Here is a 15,354-nt window from a genome sequence, read left to right as displayed (position 1 = left end):
ATCTTATTCACATTTTCCCCAATCTGTACAGACCTTCTGCTGATCCTGTATGATCTCATTTCACATGCCTTAACCTTCACTTCCCCAGGACCCCTCACCGTTTCCCCATAGACTACAGTGTCTTCATGCCAGATCTCCCTGATCTCATTACTCTGGCATTTAATAATGACATCAAAAAAATGAAAACTCTTTTATTCCGAATGAAAAAAAGTGTAGTAGATCAACAATTTTTTCTCTGGTACTAAATTGTTCAGTATCTGTGTAAACTATTGTGACTGTTCCGTCAGTACTAGAAGGACTTCATATGATAAAATGTCCTGCAGAAAATTCCTCTTTCTTCAGGGTCTGTGTACGTATTTTAGAAACTCTTTCAGATGTGCCCGCATTATTTATTGTGTCAAGTGACTCGAAGTTTTTCGACCCAGTTTTTCCTCTTTCTGCGATTGCTTCAGATCATCATTTATTTTAACACTGCAGTCTATGGCCCTTTGGACTTTTTACAAAATGTATAGGACCAGCACGAGCCTTAGATATTGTCCATAAAGAAGGCAGCGCCTTTGATCGCATCAAGTGTCATTAAGGGATTCAGGCCACACCGTGAGATACCTTCCTAAACTTGCAATTTGGTTGGATAGTTGGCGTGAGTTTTTCTTGAAAGGTAGGGATCCATTATTTCATAAATCCTTTCAGTTAAATCATTTAAAGATACAGATATTCTGTTAGTGAAAAGTGCATATTCAATGTACTTGCACATTTTCATTCCATTGATTGGTTATTTCATTGCTCTTCATCTTGCTAGCCTCTTATAAGTAACAATCTGAAAGGAAAAACATCAACAGCAATTTGGTACACAGTTTAAAGTACATGTTGATGCTCAACACACACGTTCCACCATATATCATTAATGTATGTGTACTGATGAGACAGATCGTCACACCACTAAATTAAACCATATGTATCTTCTTGGCAGATAAGACAGCAGATTCTCTTCAAATCAAAGCTCATGTACTGTTCATTGCTGAACTTAAATAGAGTAATAGAAATACATGTAGCATAGGAGATGCAACCCTCATACAAAGTATCATACACTTTTTGAAATCACTGACGTGATACACTCTGAGTGTGCCTTTTCCACCCCATTTAGACAACCTCCTTTCACCTCCAAATGTGTTTAATATTAGAACATTGGCATGTTGGGAGCTCCATTGAAAACAATGGAGTGCTCTGGGCTTTTAATGGCTGGTATAAGCCTTGGAGCTCCAACATTCCAATGTTTCTTTGTTCACAGCTCTGGCTTTGAACAAAGGCTTCAGGGAGCCTGAGGGGATTCCAGTCCACTCACGCTTCCAAAAGGCTTCGTTTTTTTTGTTAGAACATTCTGTCCTCCAGTGACAGAATGTTCTAATAGCCTTATAGCCCTTCGTAGATGGGCTATACCGCTATTAAAGTCCCTCTCCCTTGTTAAAAGCCGTCGCCTTCGGCTCGGGGCCTTTAACGCTGGAGAGGGCCTTTAATAGCCGGTATAGCCCTCTACGGCGGGCTATAAGGCTATATTAATGTGTGCGTGATTTAGAAGATGGTAATTTGAAAAAGCTACGTAGATGATTTGATGTCCACATATCCAAAATGAACACCTTATTGAATGCGATAGATTCCCTCTTGGCTGCTGCAGTTTCGAATTAAATGTCTCCAAGACGTAACTACCAGGACCAACTAAAAGTGATATGAGGCCACTTGAAAAGCAGTTAACTAAATATGAGGCCAGATGTGCGAAGCCATTTAGCAGTTGCAATACCTGCAATCAAAGAGTCTGTGACAGCTAAATGGCTTGTTCAGGCTTACAAAACCCATTTTTCAATTTAGTAATGGGTTACTGATTCACAAAATGGTTAGGACGTTTCTTCCAAAGTCTGATTTGCAACTGCTGGTGGTTTGTGACTGCAATTTCAGTCGCAAACCATAGGTTACACACTTCTCAAAGGAGATCATAACCCATTTACAAATGGGAAGAGGTCCCCTTCTTCCCCTTTATGAAGGAAAAATAACATAGTTAGTTTAGAGGTGCCCAGTGCATGGGACCATGGCCGAGTTGTAAACAAACTTTTTTTAAAGTATTTTTTTTTCAAACGCAGACCCGTTTCTTTTAAGGAAAACGAGTTGCATTAAAAAAAATGTACTTTGTACTTTATTTGAATGCGATCACGCATATAGTGGTCGACTGACAGCAGGCCACCATCCATGTGTACCCAACATTGAATCAGAGTGAGTTGTAATTTCCAACTTACCTCTTGAATATTGATGAGGTAGGTTGAATTGCGACACACTCCAAATGGCGATTTTGTGAATTGACTTATTAGTACATAAATCGGTTCCCAAAATCTGATTTCCTTCGCAAGAAGTGGGTGCAAAAATTGCAACCGCTTTTTGAGAATGGAATCTTAGTACATCTGGCCTTAAGTATTTTTAACTCCACTCCAACTAAGACACTAGACAAAGAGTCTAGCCTTAAACCTCTACCTGAGAATTTAGACACACCAGGCGTACCCATTGTACCAACTGTGGATTCTAGGAATCGCTTTGAAGCTCTAGCCTTTCAAATAAATTCTATGTCAGGACTGGAGGCGAGGATTATGCCTTCTTTCTTCACTTTATTTTTACAGTAGCCATCATTTGATAAGAAAACACAAACTATGTTTCCCATGAACACTTGGGAAAAACTGTAGTAGAAAAAACATCCAATCAGGAAACAGTTCTGTGGCCTCCAATCAGGGGCACATTGGCCCAACATGGTCCCTCTTTACTGGCCCTTCACCCTCTTTCTTCGCTGCTGCGCAGCCAAGATAAGTGCTTCCGACATTATTTGCTGTAATTGCATGTGTCTTCATTGGTTTTTCACCGTTATATTTAATGATGTAGATCGATTTGTAAAGCGGCTCTGCTGCGTCTTTCTCGTTGTTTCTGCTATTGCTTTTCAGGTAGTCACGACGGCGGGAACGCTTTGCACTTCCACACGGCCAGATCGAGTACAGCTCAAGTTCGTCGACCTCCCGCCGTCAGAGTGCGCTGGAGGCGGCGTGTGACCATGGCGCGTACGTTTGAATTTCCTCACAGAGGAATTCATTTGGCGCGCTGTGGTTCATCAAGCCTTGCCCGCCTGAGGGAATACTCCAGTGGGGTCTGTAAGCAGATCGAGCAGTTTCCTGCGATTATTCAAGGCCGATCGCGCTCTGTATTGTGAACGCTTTCTGCCTGCAGTTAGTAAACCAGCAGCAGAGTCTGTATTTCCTTTTTTCTTCGCCCTTTCTGGGTCAGAATATTTGAGGCCCCAGAGGCCTCTTGGGACACTACCCAAGCCGGCTCCCTACTAACTGTGCACCAGGGTGAGGTGTCCAATGGCTGAGACTCCCCTAAAAAATAGCGAGACCATCGCACAGAACTATCAGGCTGCCACATTGCCCCCCATAAATTACAGCCTCTATCGAAGGCTTTTGGTCTGTCACCCAGACCCCCATTAATTTACAGCCTAATCTAGTCCTTGTGTACACTATTATAATGGACAATGAGGAAGACTCCCAAGGGATGGAAGACCCTCTGGCCGACCTCCCTTGGGACAACGATTTCTACGATGCGGTGGACACATCCATATACAGGGTAGTGTCGGAGGCCATGGGCCCTTTAGAGGAGCGATTGTCCCGTCAAATTGCCCAAGCTTGCGCAAAAATAGCAAGGAGATGTGGACAATGAACCCTCCCGTCCCTCTCAGACCACCCAGGGTACTTCAGACATGCTCAACCATGACATCCTCGTCCACCCTAGGTCGTCTAAATGGGCCCCAGCCGATAAAGTCGCAAATTATGTGGCAGGGCGCATTCGCAGGCCACTAGAGAAAAAGGCCTGTAAATGCCTCCGGCCGAGTCCCTCGCACCTCCCTGGAAGGGAAAGTGTGTATTACTCCAGAAATCGACACACGTATGGCCTCCTTCCTACAGAAATTCATAAAGGACCCCAAGAAAGGGATTGATAAGTCCTGAGGGGCATGCCAGGACAAGCTCCTGGATACACTTGGTTCCCTTACAAAAATCCTGGATATGGCTCAAGAGGCCCTGATTTCCCCAGACACTTTCTGGGTGGGCACAAAGAGCCATTCTATTTTTAGGCAACGCAAATTGAGCCCTGTCCACAGAGTGCTGCCGCTCTCTTCTAATAAAGGTTGACCCTAAGCTGGAAGATCTGGCAGATTCAGAGGCGGGGGCCATTGCGCCGGGAAGGCTCTTTGAAGAGACATTTGTCAAAGAGCTAGGAAATTCGTTAACACCTTCACCTCCCTTGACAAAGCCCAGACATCCATCAGAAAGGTGTTCCTCGTGTTTTCCATGGGGCTGGACTAGGTAGGGGCTGCTCGACCGTCTGCCCTTCCAACCAGCACCCCCCAAGAGGGCAAGGCTCCAGGAAAGGCAGTACCAGGACCAATCCCGATTCTGGATTTTCTACTCCACAAAGGGCCGACGTGTCAGAGGATATGGAGGAGCGGCAACTTCCTCAAAGCCTGGTGTGTGTTCTCCTTTTTCCCGGTTAAAGGTAGGGGGGCATCTGATGAATTATTTCCAATCTTGGTTGTCCAACACAGGGGACGCGTGGGTCCTTCAGACAATACAAGGATTTCACATAGAATATTTTGGCGAATCCTCCCAAGGGGCCAGACCCTGTCCCATCCAGTTCTCACAACAAGAGGCCGCCCTGGTGGACGAAGAAGTCTCATCCCTCCTCACCAAGGACACAATTTTCCTCTCAACCCTTCATCCTTGGGGGTTCATCAGCAATATTTTCCTGGTTGACAAGACCGATGGGGGCAAAGACTAGTGATAAACCTCAGCGAATTCAACAAATGGCTGGTTTACCGCCACTTCAAAATGGAGGGTATTCACTTCCTCAGGGATGTCCTATGACCCTTGGATTGGAAGGTATGGCTAGATCTCAAGGACTCCTACATGGTCATTTTGAAGTTCCCACCTCATCGCCGGTTCCTTCAGTTCATATGGCTGCAACAGATGTACAAGTTCACTGCTCTATCCCTTCGGCCTATCCTCGGCTCCTTGGTGCTTCACCAAGGTTCTCAAACCGATGGTGGAATACCTGAGGGCTCGGGTATACGAATGATAGTGTACTTGGACGATTTGCTTCTGATGGACCCATGCCCACACAAGCTGTTGTCCCACCTCCGGATAGCAGTAGATCTCCTTCAGAGCGTAGGCTTGGTAGTGAACGAGAAAAAGTCCCTCCTAGCACCTGCTCAGAGCTTGACATTTCTAGGATTCATAATAGACTCCACCTCATCCACTCTTAAGTCTTACCTCCAGGAAGGTGTTAAAGATTCGACACGAACTGCGGCGTACTCTCACCAAACAACAGGTGTCTCTCAGGTAGCTGGCTGGGGTAGTGGGCTTCCTCTCTGCATCGATCCAGGCCATATTTCCAGGACCTCTTTACTATCAGGCACTGCAACGTCTGAAGGCTGCATACCTATGCAGAAGTTAGACAAATCCTGAAAGGTTTTTAGTGTCAGATTTAGCAAAGGGTGCACTACCATCAGTGGACGCATCAATAAGTAGCGCGCTGTGTAGTAGTGGTGCAACTGGGCGAGTGGGAAACCCTTGGAACCACTCAGCAGTTAGTAGAAGAAACTACCAACTAAATGAATACCAGGAGTACCCTATGCACACACACAAAATATCAGTCAAAGATTATATAACAGTCATGTAACAGTATACAAATAAACAAAGCAACAGAAAGTAGTAGGGATCTCCTGTGGGAGAGTAGTCCGATGGAATCCTTTATTATGTTAGACAGCCAGCGGACACGTGTTTCATCGCCTATGCGAATCCTCAGGGCTAAACGTGGCTGTGTCAAACCGGTAGGTCGCTCTGCTGGTGATATTTCCGACCCAGCAGGGCCTGTGACCTTGGTTGTAAGTCTCAGGGAAATGATGTTCACACCGTGTTTCTGGAGTGGGTGATCACTAAGCAAGGTCCCAGTGTAATGCGTAGGTAACGTCTAGAAGAATCGTGAAAATCGTGCGATTCTATAGCTGGTGTAAAGATGTGTTGTGCCCAGGAGTCGTGTAATATCTGATTCACATGAGTGCAGGGAAACAGCGTACTCCCGGGTCGCCGTGTTCCTGTATGGACCATCTTTATCGAGATCGTATACGACTCCTGGGCACAACACATCTTTACACCAGCTATAGAATCGCACGATTTTCACGATTCTTCTACACGTTACCTACGCATTACACTCTTCCCTTTCTCCATACAGGCTGCATGGAGAAAATGTCCTCCCCATAGGGGCCTGGCTGGGCGCCGTCCCGATAAACACAATGCTGCCATTGCAGCATTGTGATTGGCTTAGGGGGAGGAGGCTGCCTGATTCCCTTTCCTGCCGGAGTTAGGAGAGCAGGAGCAGAGAAAACGCAGGACCCAAGGTTCAATGGCCTCTAAGGCATTTGGCTAGGGTGCCCGTTTGGAGGATATCCTCCTTAAGAGGTTTTACTTCAAGCCGGTGCTGGACATGGCTCACCTCATGGTGAGCAAGCTTTAAACTAGCATAATCCTCGCCTCCAGTCCTGACATAGAATGAAAAATTTCCTAGCTATCGTAATGGAAAGTTTTAATTCTATAAGGACTCGGAGGCGAAGATTATCCCACCCTAGGGATCGCCCTCCCTGTATAAGAGTAAGTAAGAATGCTTGAGTTTTTTAATTGTCTTGGTTGACGCACTTGATTTGATTGCACAATAACTGCTTTCACTGCTATTTGTCCACAGGCTTAGTGGTCACGTGCTCAGGTGGTGATAATGTCCCTTTGTCTTTGTAGGATATGATGCAAATAAACAGGATTCATGAAGGTGATCCAGCGGCTGACTTCGCGCGACAAAAGAGGGTGAAGGGCCCATAAAGATGGACTATGTTGGGCCAATGTGCCCCCTGATTGGAGGCCACTGGACTGTTTCCTGATTGGATGTTTTTTCTACTACAGTTTTTCCCAAGTGTTCATGGGAATCGTAGTTTGTGTTTGAAGAAAGAAGGCATAATCCTCGCCAACGAGTCCTTAATAGAATTGAAACTTTCTATTACGATAGCTAGGTCATTTTTCATTCTCCATGTGCACTAATTGTCACTATTAACTAGCTGACAAAGTCCCGACAATCACCCTGCAAAGATACCCCCGGGACTTTTCTAGGTCTTAATTGTCAAAAATTGGCAAATTAAAGTCATAACACGCTGGTGCTAGGGACAAAATACCTAGAACAGGGAAAATAGTACATTATATCTAATGTAAAAGCAGCAGGTCTAGGAATCGCCACGAAAATATATAGCTGTAGCATCTAAATGTGTTTCTCCTATTAGCCCTGAGGCTGCAAGTAAATATAATCTGAACCTGAAAAATATTAATCTTCAGTGTTAGTGGAAAAGTTGAAAAGGGCCATATGAAATCGACCTTAGTACGATATGCTATGGAAAATCACTGCAGCCTGAGTGCCTCTTCCCCACCCATGGACAAGCAGATAGATGGAGGGTGGATAGAATCCATCCCGCACCGTACACCAAATAATGTACTAAGAAATGGTCAAGATGAGTTCAATCTCTAGTCTCCAGGATATAGTAACAGAATGGGGAAGGCTTTTTAAATGGGAGAGGAAGCCTATGAAGGTTTCAATTTATATGGCTGCTGTGCCTCAATGACCTCAAGCAAAGATGAAGAGTTTGTTCAATATATGGCCATACATTGGGTCTGAAGTGTGAGGCACTATAGTCATCTAAATGCAGCCGACCTAGCAGTGAAAGGTGGCTTGTTAAACCTTGATGCAAGAATGATTTCTTCAAATGGCTCCAATATTCAGCTAAAATCTGCAACCCTTCTAAGCCTCTAGAAAAAGGCTCACTGACACAAAATCAAATAACATGAGAATTACCATAGCTGGCCCTGTCCCTCATGAAGTTACCAGGTGCCCTTGTTGAGCTTAACCCCTTCCATGCGTCGGGCGGCCCGGCCGTCCGACGTCACGTGGGCGTCAGACGGCCAGAGGCCGTCCAAACCGCACACGCGTAATTTTTTTCAGCACCGCAACGGAATGTCCGCTGAAGCGAAGGTGTTAAGAAAGTAGACTGGCTATGTAACCTAATCGCTGCCCCTTTTTTAGGATTCCCCTAGACAGTGCATGTGCTGTTTCTCCAAGACATTTGTTTACATACAGTGGGCTTACAGACCGCCTATAGATTATCATTTGTTAGCTTCAGCACACTCTCATTTGCTTTGGGTGTCATGTCGTCTTCATGTGCTTGCCCTCCCCTGGAAGATGGACCAAGTATTTTGTCCATCCACAACTCCAGTTTTTGGAGCTATTTTTTTCTTTGTGCCCAAGCACTCCATATAAGTGCTTGTGTTTTCAGTCCGCCTCCCATATCCCTGTTCATGTAGCTTCTATTCCACCTGCCCCCTTCCATGTTGCTTCTATTCCCTGTTTCATGTTGCTTCTTTTCCCTCTCACCCCCTACCCAGTACTCCATGCTGATGTACTCTAGTCTACGCCACTACACTCTACTCTACACCACTCTATCCCACTTTACTCTACTCTGCACCACTGCATTCTATGCCACTGTTCTCTATTCTGCACCACTTTATGCCACTGAATTCTACGCCACTCTACTCTGTGCCAATGCACTCTACCCTACTCTGCTCTCCAGTACTCTATGCCACTCTTCTCTGCACCACTCTACTCTACGCCACTGCACGCTACCCTAGTACACTAAACACCACTTTACTCTTCTATGCATTACTCTGCCACAGCACTCTAAACCTCTGCATGCTATGCCACTCTACGCCACTGAGCTCTACTATGCACCACTGCTCTATGCCACTGCACTCAACTCTGCAACAATCAATGCCACTGTATCTACTCTGCACCACTTCACTCTTCCCCAACTAACACCACCTTACTCTACTCTGCACCTCTCTACGGTACTGCACTGTACGCCACTCCACTCTGCACCACTGCACTCTACCCCAGTAAACTAAATGGCACTTAACTTTTCTGTGTATCACTCTATGCCACTGCACTCTACATCTCTGTATGCTATACCACTCTATGCCACTGCGCTCTACTATGCAGCACTCTGCTCTATGATAGTGCATGCTATACCAATCCACCCTACACTACTCCACTCCACTCTATGCTACGCCACTCTACTTTATGCCACTTCACACTCTCTACGCTATGTCATTCCACACAATGCCACTCAACCTCACTCCACACAATGCCGCTACTCTAGGGCACTTTACTCTAGGGTACTCCATTCTACGCCAGCCCTCTACACCAATCTACTCTATGTCAGTCCACTCTACTTTACGCCAGTCCACTATACACCACTCTACGCCAGTCCACTCTACTCCCTCTACTCTACGCCAGTCCACTCTACACCGCTTTGTGCTACTCTACTCTACGACAGTCCACTCTACCCCACTCAACGCCATGCCACGGCACTCTACTCCACTCCATGCTGCTGTACAACATGGCTAAAAGACATTGGCAAAGCCAGTAGCTCTTGTGTAGGCGAAACCTATTGGCCTTTCGCCAATGCTTGTTGTCTATAGCTTCTTCCACAGAGGTTAATGTTGCAATTCTTAAGAAGGAGGTATATGACTGCCTCTACTTTAAGATCCTTTCGTGGAATGCGGCTGTTCCCCACTCAAAGGTAAATAATCCTCTTTGACTGGCGTTTAATAATAGTTACATTTGTTCCTTCCAGGAGACTTGACCTACTCCACCTATTATTATAGAAAGCTATACTAACTACAGTGTTGAGGCTTGCTGTGTTAATAAGGATAGCCCCTCAGGAGGAACGAAAGAATGTCTGAGTATCGGAATAGCAGAAAAGGCTCCTGGACTAATGAGATTGCTAAAAATATTCAAACATTAATCCATTGGGCAAAGGCCACTTTGAGATTGCGTGAAGATGAAAACCTCCGTTTTTTCAAATATTTTTATAGGATCCTGCTATTATCTGTAGGCAACTGCAGTTTCTTCTTGAGGGCAGGGGAGCAACCACCCCCCCCCCCTGCTGTGAGCTGCGGTAAATGTTAACAATAAAATAGCAATTAAAGGATTTCATTGCCATTTTATTTTTCATGAGGTGCTCCAGCTGTCAGTCAGCCTGCCTTTGAGGAACCCAGAGAAATGGGGCGTGTCCTGTCCTCTGCTGTGGTTTGGCAGCATGAAGGACTAGAGGAAGGCTGGCCAGACACTGCAAAGTATACGTCAGTTTGGCCGGCTGTCTTGTGACAGCCAGTCTGACCTGCTCACTTTGCAGGTCTCCACCAACCTGTTTTTGACAGCTGGGTGGAGCCCTAGCCTGGGCCTCTAGGGCCTGTTGGAGCGTCTAGCCAGCCCGCTCCATTAAATTCTGGTGCTGCTTACATGAGCAGCGCAGGATTGCTTAGGGACGTTTGCAGTTTGAATCCTACTCGTAGCCTGACAGGACACGAAGGACGCATACCCGGTAAGTACATTTATTTTATTTTTAATTTATTTGTAATTCATGCTAGTGTTTTTTTTTTTGCATGCTTGTTTTATTGTCTGTTTTGGGAAGCGGTGGGCCACTTCAGTTGCCCCACCACTTGCATATGTTACCAGCGGCCTCTGTCTGTAGGTAATAGTTTATAGTAATGTACATCTATGCCACTCCCTGATCGATTCATTGTATTTTGAGTAACACTGTTGTATCGACCATGAAACTGTGCTTTGTCTGCCCACAATGACACCACTCCCTCTGGAACCTCATAGTCTCTGGGGTGAAAATATTGTAACAACCCAGAAGTGGAAGAGAGAGAATTAGAGGGAACATGACTGATGGGCACCCTAATACAAGATGGCTTCTCTCATTGTTTGTTACATGTGACTTCCCCAGACCAATACGAAAGCACCCTTTTCGGCAGGGCCGGACTGGGAACGAAAACCGGGCCTGGCAAAGTGCTCGCCCCCCCCCCCTCCCCTTCCTCCCCCGGGAGGGGGGGGGGGGGGGCGATGGGGGTGCAAAAACGGTCCTGTAACAAAAACGGCCCCCCTGGGGCCCAAAACCGGCCTCCACCCTTGCGGCGCACCGGGGTATTGCCCGGTGCCCGCAACGGCCAGTCCGGCCCTGCTTTTCGGTACTGCATTCTCGTGTCCACCCACATTTCTCATTATACTCACAATGCAGTAAAAACATACTTGACAACATTTGGGTAGACGAAAGAGGGAGTTTTTGAAGAATTGACCGGGGGACTTCTTTGACTTCCTTTGAAGAGAATACAATTTAAGACAGATGGCTGCTAAAATAAAGTATCTATTTTTGCTTTACAAATCGGGAGTCTCCCGCCTAAATAGGATGTTGACGTGTATGGTAAAAAGTATTTTTCGGTACTAAAACCTCCTGAAAGACTTTGTATACTTCACCTGGAAGGGCATCGGTCCCTGCAGCTTTATTATTCTTTATTTTCTTTATATAAAGCCTGATTTCATCCTCCGTAAAGGGGATATTCAACATGTCTCGACCCTCGACTGTCAAGCTTGGTAAGGCTTTACTTTCCAGCCATTTTTGAATGTTATAAGTGCTTGGAGTAGCCTCCTCCTCATAGAGTTTAGAGAGCAAGAACACCTCTGCATATCCTCCTGGTCACAAGAGGTAGTCCCTGAGTCGTCTATAATTAAATTGTTAATATTGTTCCTTACGCGGTATGCTTTTATTTTCCGGGCTAAGATGGCTCCAGCTTTTTCCCAGTATTCATAATTTTCCATGCCATGGACAGCCCATTGTGCCTTGACTTTTTGATCTAACAAACCCGTATACTCCAATCGTAAACCTTCCATATCATCAAGAATTTGTGGCAGATTATCCGGTTGGCCACTCAATCTTGCTCTTTCTAGGGAGGACATCTTATCTTCCAATTTTTGAAATTCCAAAGCCTCCTCCCTGTTCTTGGCACAGATCAAGCTATGCAAGAAAACGCGAGTGTGGGTCTTAAACATGTCCCAGAAATAATCAGGCGATGTTGAGCCCATATTTTCCGAAAAGTAGTTGACAATGGATGTCCTAACAGCAGTATCTATATCCTGATTATATAACATTGCCCTTTTCAGGGTCCATCTGGGCGCTGAGTTAGACTTTAGTCTACCCATGAAGAGTGAAAATGAAATAGGGGCGTGGTCAGATAAGATGCTTGGGAGTATAGTGATATCCTCCAAAGGCTCTAAGCCTATTCTATCCATAGGAATATAATCTATTCTTGAAGCATGCCCATGTTTTTTACTAAAGTAAGTAAAACCCAGGACTGCCCCCATCTTGGCCTTCCAGACATGAACTAAGCCAAGCTCATGAATCATATTGATCATGGCCCGACGGGAACGAGGAGCAGCAATATACTGACTATAGTTTGACCGGTCTTGACATCGATCGACAAGGAAGTTAAAATCACCCCCTACGACCACCGGGGAGGTGACCTCCACCAACCTGGTCTGTACTCTAAGCAAACAGGCAGGGTATGATCTGTAGAAATTGACTTTATGGAGCCACCAGCTCCAGTTTTAATTAGGACTGTGACCCCCTCATTAGAAGCTGTCTGTTCAGAGCAACAGAACGATCCCACCCATCTGTATTTTCCCAAAACAACCTTACTCTCGATTGAGCTTAAGTGGGTTTCTTGAAGGAGTAAGACTTGGGCTGAAGATTGTTCGAAGTATTTCATTATCTGCCTTTCTCTTCGTGGGCAACGAAACCCATTAACATTCCATGAGATAAACCTAATCCTAGCAATCGTCATTGATGAAGGATCATCTAGCTCACTCCCTTTAGCTAGATGCCCCATAGTCCACTTACTCGACAGAAAACAAAGAGAAAAAAAAGGAAAATGAGGCCTAATTTTTATATTATCTCCCACTGCAGCCCCCTGTGCCCCCCTTCCCACCCCAACCACCCCCGTGACCCCGGACATCCCTCTCCTCCCCGGGGAACCCTCCCTTCTTCTCTGAGCATATGCTCTTGGACGCCCCCCTTGTGTGCGACTGAGTTTATGTGGATAATTACAAGTAGTAAGAGCCTATCCTAAACAAGCTTTAGTTTGTGCTTGTGCTCCATAGTAGCCAAACGTCAAATAAATCCCTATTGGTTACACCCCAGCCTCACTTCCACCTCTGCTTCCTTTTCTGATCTTATCAATTAAGTTATCAGCTTCCTCTGTCTGGTGCAAGTTGTACATGTGGTTATCCCACATTACCCGAAGCAATGCAGGAAATTTTAACTGGGCCCGGGCCCCTAAGGAATTCAGAGTTGCCAATCTCTTGCCCAGCTCCCACTGTTTCATAGCGGTAATATGGGAGACATCTGAGCGAATAGAGAAAGAAAAGGGGCTGAAAAAGGAAGTACACTTTATAGGCCCTGCTTTTAGAGCCAAAGACAGAATTCTCTCCTTGGTGGCATACTTAAGGAAGCTCACCAGGATTTTTCTGGGGCGCTGTTTCCCTGGATTTCTCCTGTATGGGTCACGATGTAACTTTTGGATGTCCCCTATTAGATCCAGATCCACATCAGGAGAGTCCTTCAGAATTGTCATTTTTAAGAGCGAAACCACAAAAGACTTTATATCCCCTCCTTCAAGGTCTTCAGGAACATTCAGAATTTGTAGATTTTTTATCAGGAGACCTGGGGGTTTCTACTTTTCAGAAATGTGTGGGCTTGGTAGGTTTCCCTAGATGGCCGTCGAGCACGGGGCCAAAAATCGAGGGACCCCATTGCAAAAGCAGGTGGTTTTGAGATAGGCAATTTTGATGTCGCCTCACTATGTTTTGGGCCCTTGCCTGTCGCGGGTACTTGTGCCTCCCACACAAGTGAGGCACCATTTTTATCGGGAAACTTGGGGAAACGCTGGGTGGTAGGAAATGTGTGTGAGCCCGGTGATGCCACACTTTCCCACGCAAAAATGTGTGAAAAAACTGATTTTTTTCAGCTAAAATTGAGGTTTGCAAGGGATTCTGGGTAAGGGGACGTTGGGGGATCCACGCAAGCCATACCTCCTTGGAAGCCCCTGGGTGTCTACTTTTCAGAAATATGTGGGTTTGGTAGGTTTCCCTAGATGGCCGCCGAGCACGGGGCCAAAAACCCAGGTGACCCCACCCCCTAGCAAAACCAGATTGTTTTGACAAAATTAGTTGTTTAGTTCTGCAACGTGACAATTTTGGCACAATATTGCAAGGAAAATGTGACAGACATTGTGAGGTTTGCAGGACATTGTGGATAAAATAACTTGTTAGAATTCACAGAGAGACATCACCATGTACTCCCATGGATTTTCAACAATATCTACAGTTGGTAGGTTATTCTTAGGTGGAATGTACACCTTGGCAGAGAGACTAAAAAGACAAGGATTCCTGCACAGCCATCTATTCCTCAAACACACACACATACTGGTTGGATTTGGCACAAGGGCGAGTGATGGTTCAGTATATAAAATTGTATTAACAAGAGATTTCACAAAAATGAAATGCACTGTCAATTAAATGGACAAAAAAAACGAACCAGTGACTCGCAGCTCGTGAGCAGTAAAGCCACTGCAAGGCACCAACCGCTTTACATGCCATTCACACACCTTTCATACTTGATACACAGAAGACCATTCACACCACTAGGCAAGAAAGCAACATATCACAACATTCACAAAATGGGACAAGGGGCACCCTGCTTCAAAAATACAAAAAAGACAAATATTACTGCACAGTCACCTATTCCTCAAATACACACACATACTGGTTGGATTTGGCACAAGGGTGAGTGATGGTTCAGTATATACAATTGTATTAGCAAGTGATTTCACAAAAATGAAATGCACTGCTAATAATTGAAAGGACGAGAAACTGAACCACTGACTCACAGCTCGTGAGCTGTAAAGCCACGACAAGGCACCAAGCTCTTTAAAGGCCATTCATACACCTTTCATACGTGTGACACATACAAAACAGTCACACCGCCAAACGCGGGCCCATCACATTACACCACTTACACTAGCAGACAGTGCCATTCAAGGGACCATCACTTTCACACGCTCACATTCCTGACACAGCAACTACACAAACTGATGGATTGCATGGAGTGGCGCTCAGCTAGCAGTGTGGGTAGTGACCAGCATCAAGTCACTACTCACACACCGCCAGCCAAGCGCCAGTCCACGCACACCGCCGGCCAAGCACCAGTCCACGCACACCGCCAGCCAAACGCCAGTCCACGCACACTGCCAGCCAAACACCAGTCCACGCACACCGCCAGCCAATCGC

This window comes from Lissotriton vulgaris, chromosome 1_1 (assembly GCF_964263255.1).
Source record: "Lissotriton vulgaris chromosome 1_1, aLisVul1.2, whole genome shotgun sequence".
NCBI classification, from domain to species: domain Eukaryota; kingdom Metazoa; phylum Chordata; class Amphibia; order Caudata; family Salamandridae; genus Lissotriton; species Lissotriton vulgaris.
Note: the sequence above shows the minus strand (reverse complement) of the source record.